This window comes from Petaurus breviceps, unplaced genomic scaffold (assembly GCF_028583685.1).
Source record: "Petaurus breviceps papuanus isolate PSGF00001 unplaced genomic scaffold, PetGlider_PUasm1.0 91133, whole genome shotgun sequence".
In the NCBI taxonomy this organism is placed as follows: domain Eukaryota; kingdom Metazoa; phylum Chordata; class Mammalia; order Diprotodontia; family Petauridae; genus Petaurus; species Petaurus breviceps.
In genome coordinates this window covers 51,289,903-51,306,290 of record NW_027187419.1, presented here as the reverse complement: position 1 = coordinate 51,306,290, position 16,388 = coordinate 51,289,903, and the positions used below count along the sequence as shown (strand labels likewise).

Below are 16,388 nucleotides of genomic sequence, written 5' to 3'. Positions count from 1 at the left end.
CATGCATAATGTTTTTGATGACCCCAAGATTTCTGCTGAAATAAAGGCCAATCTTTTTTTTTTTTTTAAAACATCATTGTACTTCAGGTGTTGTTGTGTGGCTGGAAGTTTATGAAATAAAATGGTCTCCAAAGATTTTAAATTGCAGATCACTTAAATTAGAGGAAATTACTCAAAGGATAGAGGTATTAGTAGGGTACAACATGAGACTGTTGAAAGATGAGGTGGAAGTGTCGTTAAGTATATTATCGGAAATGTGTGAAAGGAAAAGGAAATAGAAAGAGTAAGGGCCACACTACTAGGCCACATGTCAAGACCCAAGCAAGTGTTGTGTAGACTTTGTGTGGTAGATTTGTGAGAGGATGTGGACAAGATTTGAGAAAGGATACTATGGGTAGGATTGCCCACAAAGGTAAGATCATTGATACATCAAAATATGATGTATGGCACAGAAGCCATGGCATCTACTTGCAAGGCACGTAAGATCATAGATCTAGAGTCAGAAGGGCCCTTGGAGGTCACGTTGACCAAACCTCATTTTGTAGATGAGGCAATTGAGGCCTATAGAGGTTAAATGACTGAGATGGTCTTAGATTCAAAGCTGATAGAGACCATCTAGTGACTGGATTCTTTGTCTCACTCTTTAATTTTACAAATGAAGAAACTGGGGCTTGGGAAGGTTAAATAACTTCTCAAAAATCACACAGGTTATAAGTGACAGAACCATGATTCAAAACCAAGGTATCTGAGTCCAGGATACTTGAACACTTCTTTAAATAAATCTTTTTATTTTACTTTAGGGCTTTTGAAAGATCTGTGACTTACGTCATGGGAGCCCTCCTTCAGCAAATACAGATTGCAGCCCCTTCATGAGTTAAAGTGTCTGGAGCATTTGTTCCTTTTTGACTAACTTTCCAATTTCATCTAGACTGTTTACTCTTATGATAGAGAAAGTCTCACCAATGGACCCATAGTTGAAGCTTTTCCATCTTGGTAAGATATTGTGATTCATTGGTGCAGTCTCTAAGAATCCAAGGATATTTCTGTTTCATGAATAGAGTAAGATATTAGTGGACTTCATGAGTACTTTATATAGTAACTAAAAAAAATCCATATAACAAACTATGAGAGGCATTTCCTAAGCCAACTCAAGCCCCATCTCTCCAAAAAAAAAAATCCCACAAAAAAACAAATTAAAAAAAACCCTCAAACCTTTCAAGTGATCTTTTTCTTGACTCTAACCTTTTTACACCACTCTGAGGAAGGAGGATGAAGAGAAATAAGAAGATAGGAAGGAAAAGACTACAGCCTGAAAATGATGCACAACCTTGCAGCTCCTGATGGTGTCTGTTGGCCTCCAAACATCTTCCCTGCCCCTTCTTCACTTCCCCTATGTTGGAGCGATTGGAAACCCCTATTCATAAATGGCAGAAGCTCCAGTATATGTAGGGTCCAGGATTACAGGCTGTACTTTCCATTTATGTCCAATAAATTCCCAGCTGTACACAGTATGTCCAATTTTGTTCATGCCCAGAGAGCTGGCTTTTTGATGCCTGCTGGGTACAGAAACCCAGGTGTTGAGAGACATCAAGAGAAGGTCAGCCAAGCACAGGGACAGGCAGGAGCAGAAGCAGCAACTTCCCTTACTGCAGATATCTCTTGGATATCTTTAGGATGAGAAGGGATTTCCCACCAGTATACTTTTTTATTAGCCAAATGTGGGTATGAACTGGTAATTTTTCATCTCCTTTAAATAACTAAGTGCCAGTTTTCCACTGTCAAAAGTCAGTAGCTGGAGTAGCCAATAATAATGAGAGCTAGCATTTATATAGTACCTACTAATTGCCAAGAACTGTGCAAATATTATCTCTTTTGTAGCTCACAACAATCCTGGGAGGTAGGTGAGGCAAATAGAGGTCAAATGACTCTCCCAAGGTCACACCACTAATAAGTGAGACTAGATTTGAACTCAGGTCTTCCTGATTTCAAACCCAACACTCTATCTACTCTGCCACCTCCCTCCCAAACAATTATAAACTATATGATCTCTGGAAGAGTGGGTGGAGGAGAAAGGGAGGTAGAGGCAATTGCAGACAGTTCTGTTGTCTGCAGACATCAGAAAGCATCCCAAAAGGTTAATTATCTTCTCTCATAACAGAAATGTTCATGAAAGAATATTTAATAGAAAGTTTTCTTAGTTCCAAGACAATATTTTTGCTGCAATTTTTAAGTTTCCTTTTCTCTCTTTCTATCTACAGTAGAGGCGGAGAACAACCAAGTATAACTTTCCTTAGAATGAGTTACTTCCTCCCAATAACTTTCAAATAGTTACAATACCAGAGAGAACAGAGAGCTGACTTTGGAGCTAGAAAGCCCTGGGCTGAGTCCTGTCACTGACTTCTGTTAGCTGCATGGCCCTGGGTAAGTCATTTAACATCAAATGGTAATTCCAGCTGTCTAGCTTACAGAGGAGTCAATGATTAACACAGGTCAAGAGAGTTCCTTACACATGAAATCAGAGCTCTACAGGCAAGGAGCTCCTTACATACAGAGGGCTAGGATCAAATAATAATAGTAATAATAAAAAAATAATAATCACAATGGGTCAATCAACCAACAAGAATTTGTTAAGCATCTAATATATGCAGGCACTGGGCTAAACTCTGAGGATACAAGTCAGTCAAAAGAAGCATTTATTAAGCACTTATTGTATGCCAGGTTCTGCGTGGGCTAAGAGCTGTGAATATAAAGAAATGCAAAAACACAGTCTTACATTTCAAGAAGTCTGAATTCTAAGGGGAGAGACAATGTAGAAATAACTATGTACATAAAAGATACATACAGTATAAATGAAACACGATCTCAGAGGAAGGTACTAGAGTCTGGTGTGTGTATGGGAGGGGGGAAGGAGGGGATTGAGGCATGTGTGTGTGCTGGGGGCGGGGAGGAGACTGGGGAAAGCAGCTTGTAAAAGGTAAGAATTGGGCTGAATCTTGGGGAAGCCAGGGAAGCTAGGAGGCAGAGGTAAGGAGGAAGATCATTTGAGGCATAGGGGACAGCTATTGAAAAGTATAGAGACTATAATGCCATACTATTGTGCTGTTGTTCATCCTTCTTTGCTCTCATAGAGGACCAATGACATCACAAGGGAGATGTCTTGACTTGTGCATGAATTGAATTTAAGTGAGGCAGAGCTGTATAGTCATCAACCTCATTCTCTCCTCCAGAGTCGTCTCCTTGAAGTCCAGTGGCAAAACAAAAATCAAGATGGCTTGCAATGACCCAGGATGCAGTGGGTGACCTTGGCCTTTCTAAATTAAGGTCTTTCCCAGGTCTGTTTGTCTGAGGCAATGTCATTCAAAGACATTGAATGAAGACACTGGGCTAGGTAAGAATTGAGAGAAAAGATAGCTCAATTTACTATCACAAAAACATCAGCCTGGGAGGGGAAGACTCTCAGAGTTTCTGACTAGAACAGAAAACAATTGCTATTTACACTGATTCTAAGCCATCAAAACTAAACAATGTGCTATAAGAAATTAATAAAGGAATGTTTTCTGAAAAACCTGGACTTATATAAAATGACACAGAGTAAGGTCAGTGGAACCTGGAGAACAATTTATGCTATAACAATATTATTAAAGCAAATGACTTTGAAAGACTTAAGAATTCTAATCAACACTATGACCAACCATCATTCCAAAGGAATGATGATGTCTAATGCTACCCATCTTCTGACTGGAAGGTGGTAGACTCAATGTGTAGAATGAAACACAAATTTGTACATGTGGCTGATGCGGAATTTTTTTTTCCTGACCAGGCATATTTGTTGCGAAGGTTTTCTTTTTCTTTTCCAGTGGGAGGGAGAGAAAATAAATGCTTCTTAATTAAAAAAAAGAAAAGGGAAAAATTAAAGGCACAGAGTCAAGAGATAATGTTCAAGGGACAGAAAGTAGGCATATGCCACTGGAGAAGGGTGATTGGCAAAGGTCACACAGTCCCTGTCCTCAAGGACCTTTAATTTAACCATGAGATTACAAATTCCAGCCAAAATAAAACAAAACATATCCACAACCTCAATAACACTCAAGTCGCTTTAGCCAATGGAATTTCTGGCTCTCCTGTTTTTTCTAGTTCTCTCTGATTAGCAGCCCAAGCTAGTGGCTCACACATTATCAGCCTTGCAGCATTCCCAGGTAAGACAGAAAAGAAATGGTACATCAATAGCTATTAGAAGTTTCTTTCTCCCTCCTACAGTGGGTGTCCCAGCCTTTCCTCCCAAGTAATGTTTGTTGTGGCTTTCTGTGTGTTGCGCTTGATAGTCAAGTTTCTTGGTAATTCTAGGAAACATTTTCTATGAATAAGATGCAAATATATTCAGCTTGCTGTCTTATTTACATATATAATTTTCCCATTCAGTTTGTCTGCTTTACAGCAATTCTTCAGATGTTTACTTTGTCTTAATATTCTTGCAAGGTTAAAAAGGAACTATCACTTGAACATTCATTATTAATTTCTTCTAAGTATCTCCAATTAATTCATTGAATAGATTTGTACTTTATGTTTTTCTCTTTATTGATTGTTTGGAAGCAAACTTCCAATTACCAGAGAAATAAGTATTTTACTAGCTTGAAGTTCTACTTTAGAATAGGGGTATGTGTGTGAGGGGGCAGTGATCATGGTCTTAGTTGTGTTGTTTGGGTTTCTTTTTAAAGAGTTTGGGCTTTTTGTGCCAAAACATGGCTTAGACTGCAGTGTGAGGGGTATGGAATAGACAGACCCAAGGGAATATTTCCTTACAGAGAGTGTTATTAGAAACCCAGAATCAGCTTGTGACAGCCCCCATGGAGGCATCCATGCAGGAAGGAGTCTCACCTGATTGGATTGCTTGGGGATTAGTGATGCTAAAGACAGGGGGAAGATGAGATGACCTCTCAGGGCCCAAGAGTTTGAGGCTTGACAGTCACAGGTGGCCTTATCAGCCCTTTCAGACAGGTAACAACGATATTCAGGCTCTCCTCACTTTGACTCAGTTCCTCAAGGGGGAAATGACACCAGAGGTGTAATGGACTCTTTTTATCAAATGTATTTTTTTTTCCTTCTTGTCTTCCTTTTTCTTTCCTTCCATGACTTCTCAGGGAAGCTGTTAAAATTCTGTTAGTTCCCTTCATTCCCAGGGGGCAGATTGGGAGAGAAGAAAATCTGTTTCTTCCTGAAGTTCCTGACACCAGAGGATAATGTGAGGCTGCCTCTTCTCTAAGCAGACCTGTCTTGAAGGACACATTTGACCAGTGCAGACTGAGAAGCAGTCCCCAGGCTGGTGTCTCTGCTCAAGCTTTTGGAAAGAAAAGTTTAAAACACAAAATGGTGGGGGGGGGAGAGCAAAAATAAAACATTTTTAAGATACACAAGGAAAACAAATATAATTTCAGATAGGAACATAAATAGAGCAATTCTGTTACTACCTTGTGAAATTGAAAATGTATTTTAAAATAATGATCTGGGGAAGAAGCTCAGTTTTTTCTGTTCTTTCTACATTGAAATGTCTGTGTTTGACGATGGTGGAGATGCTAATATAAAAATATATATATATATTAAAAAGGAAGTGGGGAGAGGAATGAGAGCTGTCTCACCCCCACCCCACTCCCCAATAGGGAAAGACAGACTTAGGTAAAATATTTGACCACCTCCATCCTCTTTTTTCTCTTTTTTTCTACTTGCCAAAACCTACTCAGTGAGGATTATGGGTGAATCATTTATACCTTAGTGCAAATATAAGCCACTGTGGCCCCTCAGTCAAGAGTAAATACTAAACTCTCACCAAAAAACAATGGCTCCTTCTCCACCTTCTTTCCTCTTGCTCTGCTTTTTCTGATTCTTTTCTTTGCAATGACCTTGACCTCGGATTCTCCTCCTCCTTTAGCTCTGGCCTCACTTTCCTCTCTTCAGTCTTGATCTTCCTTTACCTTTTGTCCCATTGCACATTCCATGCCAAAACCATCCCTGAATTATCCCCACCATCCACCTCATTCACTTCTAGACGTCTTGCCGGGCAGTCAGAGAAAGTCATGTAGCCTTGCTGAATGGGTCCACCACAAATTATGTTATGTACTCTCTACTAGGCAGGCATTCCCTGTTTTTGGAAATCTTTTTATTCTTCCCTGGTTGATTCTCTATCACACTGCTCAAACTGGCTGTTTTTCTTCTCTCCTCATTCCCTCTATTATTCCTACCTTTCCCCTCAGTAGAGAATGTCATCACCTACCTCAAGGAGGAAACTGAGGCTACCTACTGGGTGTATAGGAGGAACAGTAGATAGAGAGCCCCCCCTGAAGTTGGAAAGACTCCTTTTCCTGAGTTCAAATCTGGTCTCAAATGCTTACTGGCTGTGTGACCCTGGGCAAGTCACTTAACTCTGCCTCAGTTTTCTACTCTGTAAAAATGAGCTAGAGAAGGAAATGGAAAACCACTCCAGTATCTTTGCCAAGAAAACCCCAAATCGGGTCACAAAGAGTCAGATGTACCTAAAAAACAACTCAAAAACAGCACTGCTAGCTCTTTTTCCTGTTTATTGTCACTAATGTTTGCAACCTGAGTCATCTTGACTTTTCCCTCTCTCTCACCTCTCAGATCCAGCAATTGCCAAGTCTTATTTATTCCACCTCTATGATGCTAACATTAAGCCAGTTGGGGGCTGAGGCATAAAGTAGAGATAAGGATGAATTTATAAAAGGCAAATTTATAAAAATAAAGGTTGTTTTCTAGGCCTTTCCCCTCTCTTTTACCCATCACTCCATCTCTTTTTTTCCCTTCCAGGTGGCATAGAATGTATGAATGCTCCAGATCTTTAAGTTCTTATTATGTGCCAACTATGGTGCTAAATGCTGGGGATTCAAAGAGAAAATTTAGACAATCTCAGCTCTCAGGGAGCTCACATTCAAATTAGGGGAGACAACATGCACCCTTTCTCAGTGTGTAGCTGTAGGGTAGATGGTGTGGGGTCCAAAATTATCCAGTCTGCAAGAAAAAACACTGAGGCAGAGCTCTGAACCATTAACCATTAATTAAAGGGACCAAACCCCTTCAATGAATGAAACTTCAGATCTTCCTCATGATCCTAGATGCCCCCTTGTCCCAAGCACTTTACTTTTATAGAACTTTTATACAGACACTCAGAAAAAGCAAAATAAAATGGAGAGTCTCATTTGTTGATAAACCTCGATTTTGACCCTCCAGGAAGGCCAGAAATGATGTATCAGTATGTGTGGTCATAGGATGGGCAAATCAAGGGTCATCTCCCCTGACTAAGTAGTCATATTGTTGGACAAGAGAGGGTGGTCTGGAGGTATAAAGATAAGTTGGGAGACTTCCTATATCACATCAAGACATCCCACCTATGTTGGGTTTGGTCATCAGCATTGTTGTGGTTAGGCACATGAACTTCATAACCAGTGAGTGAGTGTTGAACAGGGAATTCGTAGGTTTTAGAATTTGAGGCCTTCTATGAGAAAGAATCTGTCATATGTATTTATCCATATTGGTTGGTTGGTTTGTTGCTGTCCGTCACTCTCCAAGAAGACCAAAATGGCGTCACTAAGCTAGAGTCAAGTTTCACTGTGTCTGACTGTGACTGATCAGACCAATAAGAGCTCGGAATGCTCCACCTCAGGTTGGGCACACATAGTCTGTGTGAACATTTGGGGAGGATTCTCTAAATTTGTGCAGCTTGCATTTCCTGAGCTATTTCAATTCTGCTTTGCTCCTGGAGCACAGCACCTTCTCTGATGTGGGCACACCATGCTGGGTGGTCCTGTGCCAGTGTCTCCCATGTCACACAAGCAATTCCAAATCTCTTAAGAGAGACCTTGAGAGTGTCCTTGTATTGCTTCTTCTTATCACCATGTGAATACTTGCCCTGTGTGACTTCTCCATAAAATAATCCTTTCACCAAGCATGTGTTTTGCTTTCAAACAACGTGGCCAGTTCATCAGAGCTACATTCTCTGAAGTAGAGTTTGAATGCTTGGCAGTTTATTTCAAGGAAGGACCTCAGTTTCTGGTACCATATCATGCTAGGTGGTCTTCAGAATCTTCCTAAGACAGTTCAGACGGAAGTGATCCAGTTTCCTGGCATGGCTGTGGTAGACTGTCCAGGTTTCACAGGCAAACAGCAATGAGGTCTACACGATGGTTCTGTAGACCTCCAGTTTGATAGTCAGTCTAATACCTCTTCTCTCCCACACTTTCCTTTGGAATCTCCCAAACACTGAACTAGCTCTGGTCATGCATGTGTCAACTTTATTATCACTGTGTGCATCCCTGGAAATTATACTCTCAAGGTAAGTGAATGTATCCACAAGCATTCAGACCTACTCCAGCTATTGTAACTGATGGTTCCACGTATGGATGTTGTGATGGTAGTTGATAGAGCACTTGTGTTTTCTTGGTGTGAATTGTGCAGCAAAGTATGGACGTATCCACATATGGCATATGTAAAACATACATGTTATTCTCCTATTAATATTAATTGACTAAACTGACTAAATACATATTACTAGATGAATATTGCACTAATAATTGCTAACAATCATTATCCATGTGGAATCACACTGAATTGATTAGTACTGATTGGAGCAAAATAGGGGTCTATTTAAACTCATCTTTGTCAATGGTAAGCCCTGGTGGTGCTTAGGGTCCAGTGGTAGTACAGATGGTGAGGCCTGGTGGTCCTTAGGACATAATATCAAGGCAGAGGTAAGGCTAGTAGTCTGGAGGGTGCAGAAGCAGATTAGAAGGTAAAGCAGTGAGTCCAGCCCTCTGCCCATCAGGAAGTACACTTTGTTCAGCACTTTCTTGTTTAAGAAAAAGACTAAATTTTCTCTGACCATAGACTTTTTCACTTGAACATTTTATATAAAATTTCTACAGTGCAACACCAGCTTTGCTACCTACTGTCCCCAATTCCTCTGAGCCCAGAGCCCCAGGTGGGGCTAGGCCAGAACTGGAGCCATTTTGGTTGCAGCCAAGGTCAAGTTTCCCTGGCGTGGACTTTCCACAGGCCACATGGAACAGGTATAACTCTATATATATAGCCCGGGCCTGGGCTCCCTGTTCCAGTTGATTCTGACCCCAAAAGCAGAACGATAAACTTCTCCTGCTTTTGCTGTTGTTGATCACAAGGATACATTATGAAATGAGGTCATTGTCATTGTTCACTTCCTTCCTTGTCCCCAGCTCAATAGTGTGTCATGACGGTCAGACGCTGGGAGTGTCAGAGAAGAGCTGCCATCAGTCCCCACCCCCACCCCAATTTTTCCTGTCTCTGTTGTCTCAGCCTTATCAGCCATGCTTTCTATTTTCTTGCAAGGCTAATCTGACAAATTAATCCTAGTTAACACGTTGATTAGTGGTAATGGGTACTACCCTTCCTGGGCAATTTAGCTATCTTTCTATATGTACCTTTTGGAGATACCTAACTCAAAGAATAAGTCATATGCTTGGGGAATGAGAGGAGGAAGGTCCCCACACTTAAACCATAGTACAGGGAGGGCTGAGCTGAGAGGGATAAATTCTTCAGTCTTTACCTAAGAGGTCAGGATGTCACTGCCTTTAACATAGAGAAGGAATTATCCCAGACAGAATGTAAGCAGAACCTCCTCATTCTTGTCTAAGGGGCCAAGTCCTTAAGACAATCCTGTATTTATAGACTTCTAGGACCACAAGTGCTACCTTTCCCTCCCCTTCACCCAATCTCATTGATCCCCTTGCTGCTAAGAAGGATGCTGCCAAAATCATAATAACCAGATCCATTTCTACTGCAGTCTCTCAGAGAAAAATATATAGAGGGACTCCCTGGCAGTAAGGGAGATTAAGCATCAAAATGGGTGGGAGATGCTGAGCAAGGTTTTGAGAAATAGGCATCTCCTCGTCTCCTCCTTCCCTTGCCCATCTGTCTTGGTAGCCGAGTGAAGTCCTGTGTAGAAGCAGGAGACTGCTTCCTCCAGGCATGGGGTTTTCTGATTCAGAGGGAGGATGGCAACAGCAGTTCCATCTTTCCTGGCTAAAGTAGGCTCCTTGCCTGTTGGCAGTTTCTATAATTCATTGGCACTCCACCCTGGAGGCCAGCCCAGAGGAACAAGCTGATTGCATTTTGGTTGATATCTTCAAGGTAGAAACCAGTGCCTAGGAGCCCAAGCTGATTGATTCTCTTATTATATCACTTTCTGAAAATTGGGAATAAAGAGGGCCACTTGACTTGAAGCATCAGTGAGGGATTGTTGCTATAACTTTCATCATGAATACCATATGATGAATCTCCATCAAGTGACAAGCATTTATTAATAGCCCAAGATATGCCAGATACTGTTAGATATTAGATGAGCACAGAATAAAAAAGTAAACCATTCCTGTTCTCAAGAAACTTACATTCTATGTATGACAATTGTTGCATATATAAGTAGATTCAGAAGAAATACAAAGTAAATTTTAAAAAGTTAGTTGGAAAGAGACACCAGCAATTGTGGGGCTTAGATAGGGCTTCAGGTAAAAGGTGTTAAAGGGCAGGTAGGTAGCACAGTGGATAGAGTACTGGGCCTGGAGTCAGGATGACCTGAATTCAAATCTGATTTCAGACACTTACTAGCTGTGTGACGCTGGGCAAGTCACTTAACCCCGTTTGCCTCAGTTTCCTCATCTATAAAATGAGCTAGAGAAAGAAATGGCAAAACACTCCAGTGTCTTTGACAAGAAAACCCCAAATGGGGTCACAAAGAACTGGAGATGGCTTAAAAACTACTGAACACTGGCTGGGAAGTACATAAATGCATTTGGATGCCATGGGCCCTGACCTTCACAGGGACTGAGGGCTGACTTATAAAAAGGAGAATTTACTTGAGAAAGGCTGAACAAAAGTGCAGAAAGTCACTAATAATAATAGCCACTTTATAATAATATAATAGTAATAGGAAACTTTAAAGTTTGCAAAGTCCTTTATGTAAATTATCTCATTAGAGCCTCTTTAACCATTCTGGGAGTATGTTCTATAAGTATTCACATTTTACAGATAAGGAAACTGAGGCTGAGAAAGGCTAAGTAACATGGCCCCGGTCACATAGTTATTAAGTGTCTGAGGCAGGATTCAGATGTGCAGCTCCTCCTCACACCAGGTTGAGATCTCTCTCTGTTATGCCACCTTTGCTGAGGTTTCAAACCAGTCCACAAAACAGCTATCTTTGCAGAAATGGTCCGTCTTGAGTCCATTGATCAGGAGCACTCTTTCCCTTGTTGGTTAACAGAACTGCTGACTGTTCACCATTAGGGGGGGTTAATTTGGGGCATAAGTCACATTTCCACTTTGTCACTGCCTTGTAAGATCAAAGATTATAAATGGTCCTGTGGCTTCTCAGTGATAGACCCTTGCCATGTTTCCGCATCGTTCTTGGCCTATCGTGTCCCAGAGCTGCAGGTACATCATGGTATCTGGGTCCCAGTGGAGCATGTTCAAGGCCAAGTCCACTCCCAGGATGGCCTGGTCATTTGAGGAGAAGTGCTGGTGCACATAGCTCTTGATGATGCCTGTCTGGCACATGCCCATGTATCCAATCTCCAGTATCTTGTAGAGATTCTTTCTTTGCTGGCTCTGCATCATTTAATTCTTATAATAACCCTGTGAATTAGGTATCATTTTTATCCTCATTTTAATTAATGGAAACAGAAGCTAAGAAAGATTAAGGGCTTTACTCAGGGTCACCCAACAATTAAGTTCCCAAGACAGGATTTAGACTCTGATCTTCCTAACTCCCAAACCAGCACTATCCACCGCACCACCTAGCTGCCTTCTGATAGTAGCATAATAAGAGAATCACACCCAGGTTGATAGATGTTCAGTAGAACTTTAACATTGACTCCCCACCCAACCCTTTCCAAAGACTTGTTCAGTCACATCCTACCCTTCATGACCACATTTGGGTTTTTTATTTGGCAAATATACTGGAATAATTTGCCATTTCCTTCTCTAGTTCATTTTACAGATGAGGAAACTGAGGCAAACAGGCTTAAGTGACTTGTTCAGGGTCATACAGCTTTAGTAAGTATCTGAGAACAAATTTGAACTCATGAAGATGAGTCTTCCTCCCTCCAGGTTCAGCATTCTATCCACTAAACCACCTAGCTGTCCCTTCTAAGTACTCAGGCAGTGAAAATGTTTCTGAATTGTAGAGGTCATTTCTACATATGAACCTAATTTATAGTATTCCCCTTTTTCTTCTCCAGGCAAGGCTGCACTGAAAGCATTATAAACAGAGGAATTTTTATTTGTTTTGCTGTAATCTTAGGGAGATGTCCATGAGCCAGCCCTACTTCTGAAGAGAATTTGAAGAAATGGTAGCCCACAGTTTTCTTCCGTACCTGACTGGTATTTCATGACCTATCATGCCAGCATGTTCCTTTTTGGAAGTATGGCATTGTGAATGACCTGGGTCCCAGCTCTACTATTAACTCTCTATGTGACCCCTTCAACCAGTCTCTTAACCTTTCTGAGACTTAGTTTCCTCATCTGTAAAATCAGGGAGTTGGACTGGATTTTGCAACTTAAGATCTGTGGTTCTGCCTGAGATGGTGGGTCCCTAGAAACCACAGATTCTTGCACCAAGTCCTTATTTAGAGAGGCAGCATTCTTTTCTCTAACTCCTCTCCTATAACAACAATAATAATTAGTATTTGCATATTACTTTAAGGTTTGTAAAGTGCTCTACATATGTTATTTCATGGGATCCTTACAACAATCCTGTGGGGTAGGTGCTATTATTATCCCCATTTTGCATATGAGGAAACTAAGTCTGTGAATAATCAGGGACTTGTCCAAAGTTGCACAGGTAGTATGTAGTAGTGTCAGAGTTGGGAGAGCTGGTTCAGATTTTTGAAAGAATTCAATCAGACCTTCTTTTTAGGCAAAGGGAGCTTTATTATGGCAAAAGCATGTGGGCCTGAGACTCAGCAAAGAGCTAAACAAAGGCAATGCTATAGGAAAAGGACCAGACACAGAAAATACACAGAAAGCTACACGGCCTGTAGGATGATGATGTGATTTTAGGGTTTCTAATGAGGGTTGGAGATTTAGGGACAGGATGAGGAAGATGGATGACACAAGATAAGGGAGACAGGAGAAATTTTATGAGCCAATGGTCCAAGATAAGGGGGAAGTTTATTTAAGATGCTCTCAGGCTCAGGGGGGCCTCCCAAGGTACTGAAAGAGCAACTCTTAATATTATTTTTAACCCTTAGGGCACCTCTGTATCCGCATCAGTAGAGTGTGATTTGAATCAAGGTCCTTTGACTGTAAATCCAGCACCCTCACTGACTTCCCCATCTAGCAGTGACAATAAAAGCCATTCCTGCTATACTGGTTTTGACCCCCTTAGGACCTAGGAGCTGGGAGCACTGACAGCTACAAAGTCAGCGGTAAGGTGAGCTGCCTCGAGCCCGTTTAGGATTTTCCCAGGGACAATCAATCAGCCAGACTGGGTGACCGAAGGTGCCCAGGACGGACAGGAACGTCTCTGTGCATCAAGAATGACAGTATCAGAACAGGGACAGCTATGTTTCCACCTGACACTGTCACAGCCGCTTCCTGTGGTGTTTGGGGCTAACATTAGCTACCAAATGAAAAACTCCACTCCTGTAGCAATTTGCACTTGATCAACCTCTGACAAGAGCCTTGATTCCCAGCCTTGCTGCTGAATCCCTGCCGACATGAGAGGAAATCAGAGTTGATTTGTCAATAGGCCTGCGTCTCTCTCTCCCTCTCTCCATCTTCCCCACTTCTCTATCTCTCTCTCTCACCTTCTCTCACTGTCTCCCTCTTTCTCTCTCCCTGCCTCCTGCTCATCCCAGGCTAGGTCTGGCTGCCAGTTTCTGTGATGATGACAGAAAGTGACAAAGGAGAGGACAGGGTCCAGAGCAGAACATTTTAGCTCTCATCTGTAATCACAGGCTTGGGGACATGGGCTGCATAGTGAGACCTTGAGAAGCAACAAGTTCTTTCAATCAAAGATACAGAACTAGGCAGGTCAATGTCCCAAAGAGAGAGAAGTCAGGAGAGGTGTAATCTCTCTTCCTGGGAGTTGCCCCCAGAGATTTAATATACTTGTCCCTTCAAGGCCCTTTTCATAAGGAGTTTAATGAAGAAAGGGGCAGAAAAAAAGTGTTTTTGTCTAAAGGAAGAGATTTATATTAATCTCCAAAGTGTATAAGATCAAGATTCTGGAGTTCCAAGGGATTTTGTTAAATATATAGACCAACCCCCTTAGTTTACAGTGGAGCAAACAGGCTGAGTGATATTGAATGGTTTGTCCAGATAGTATCAGAGGTACTGCATATTCTGCATTCTTCATGCTTAGTGAAAAAGAAGATGTAAACATAAGTTCAGGTTTGAGGAGCTCTATCTCTGAATTTTTCTATTTTTATTAAATTGATGTTTCTACGGCCAACTTCATAGTTAATTGTGAGGGTCAAATGAGATAATGCATATAAAAGGCTCAGTAAGTCATAAAGTGCTAAACGTAGCTACTATGACTACTCAGGACTGAACTTGTCTCTATCTTTTCATGAATCACCGCCCCCCATCCCATCTGAACACCATTTCATGCCAGAGCTCTCTCCTCAGAGCGGTTAGGATTTGTGCTGTTCTTTTTAATGTAATTGTTTCATACCTCTCAGTCTTATCTCTACAATATGGGGGCACATAATTATGAATAATAGTTATGGGGAAGAAGGAGAAGAAGATGATGATGATTAATCCACATTTCTCCAGAGCAGGAGAGCTGCTGCTATTTCTTTAGGAGACAGAAAAGCTGGGAAATTGTAGGATGAAGCTTGTTATTTTCAAACTGATTTATCAGTTTTCCACTTAATGCCTTTCTTCAAGTATGACACATGAATTGCTTTACTCCTCTGAAATAATACCACTGACTGAGGAAGTTTATTTATACATTTTTAATGACAGCCGATAAAAATTTAGTGTTGTGTTTGTAATTTGGATGATCTGCATTATGAACATCAGAGACACTTTTTGCTCAGATAAATATTCTAGGGTAACTTTGCATTGACTCGCTATTACATTTCCCATTAACGTCCTTCGAGGAACGAGTTTATAAAAGTCTGTGATCTATTACCCAATACACACGACCGTCACCCAGTAGGAACCTTGCTCTTATTTTGATGGTGTTTCTTTAATTTGCCCTGACAGATCATGGGACACATTGTGATTATTTAACTCGGGTTGTTTCATGTCTCCAGCAAAACAAATTATTATCATTAGCTTGCTGTATTTTGTTTCTGGGGTATCTGAGGAATTGTAAAGCACGGCTTGTTCATGGAAGCAGCTCCCGGCTGGTTATCTCTGGCTGAGGCTTTGTGTGGGGGGAACTCTGGGATCCAACTCCTCCCTTTCGGAGGCTAGAGAACAGCTGGGAGCATTATCCCCATCCTGACATCATTTGTTCCCTGAGATGCAGTGGTTCTGATTGAAGTACACAGAGGCTAGTTCTAGCAGCTTCTGTTCAGCTTGAGGTGCAATCTGCCCCCTCCCCCAAAAGGGACAGGGAGGTCTTTTTTGGCAGGAACATAATGGATGGGACCCCAAGTACCTATTTCAGAAATTGCCCTGTTATTAAAGGGAACGACACAAAGTGACAGAGAAAGCATTGTGCCACAGTTGAGAAAACACTGGATTTGGAGTCAGAGGATCTGTATTTCAGTCCTGGCTCTGAGACTTAACTTCTTTAGTACTAAGGCATAGTGCATGAAGCACTAGACTTAGATACAGGAAAACCTGGGTTCAAATTCAGCCCTAAGCATATTTAAACTCTCTGGGCTCCTACTTTCTAGTCTATAAAGAGAGGGGTTTGGGCCAGATCCCTTTAAAGTCCCTTCCTGTTCTAGATTTATAACCCTACAATTCCTTTTTTTTTTTGCCTTTTTTTTGGAGGTCAATTGGGGTTAAGTGACTTGACCAAGGTCACATGGCTAGTAAGTGTGTCACGTGTCTGAGGACACATTTGAACTCAGGTCCTCCTGACTCCAGGGCAGGTGCTCTATTCACTGCACCACCTAGCCACCCCCAACTCTACATTTCTTGAACTCCAAGAGGATTCTGAGGTTTCTAGGGCTCCTGAGAGATTGGTTATAAAATTAATAAAAATAGAAAAATCCAGAGGTGTAGCTCTTTAAACATGAACTTGTGTTTACATGTTCATTGAGTGTTCTATAGCTTTCTTTTCACACAAATTGCTATCAGGACAGTTCTCCCCGGTCCTATTCTAGTGCAACTGATTTTTTTACTTTAAATGTAGGAATTTATATTTAGGCCTATCCAATTTCAACTGGATCATT

At 41.3% G+C, this 16,388-nt stretch overlaps 1 pseudogene; it reads right to left on the bottom strand.

Annotated features, from left to right (window-relative positions):
* Positions 1–4,934: 4,934 nt before the first annotated feature.
* LOC138155126 (ras-related protein Rab-38-like) lies at positions 4,935–11,643 on the bottom strand (annotated as a pseudogene).
* Positions 11,644–16,388: the final 4,745 nt, after the last annotated feature.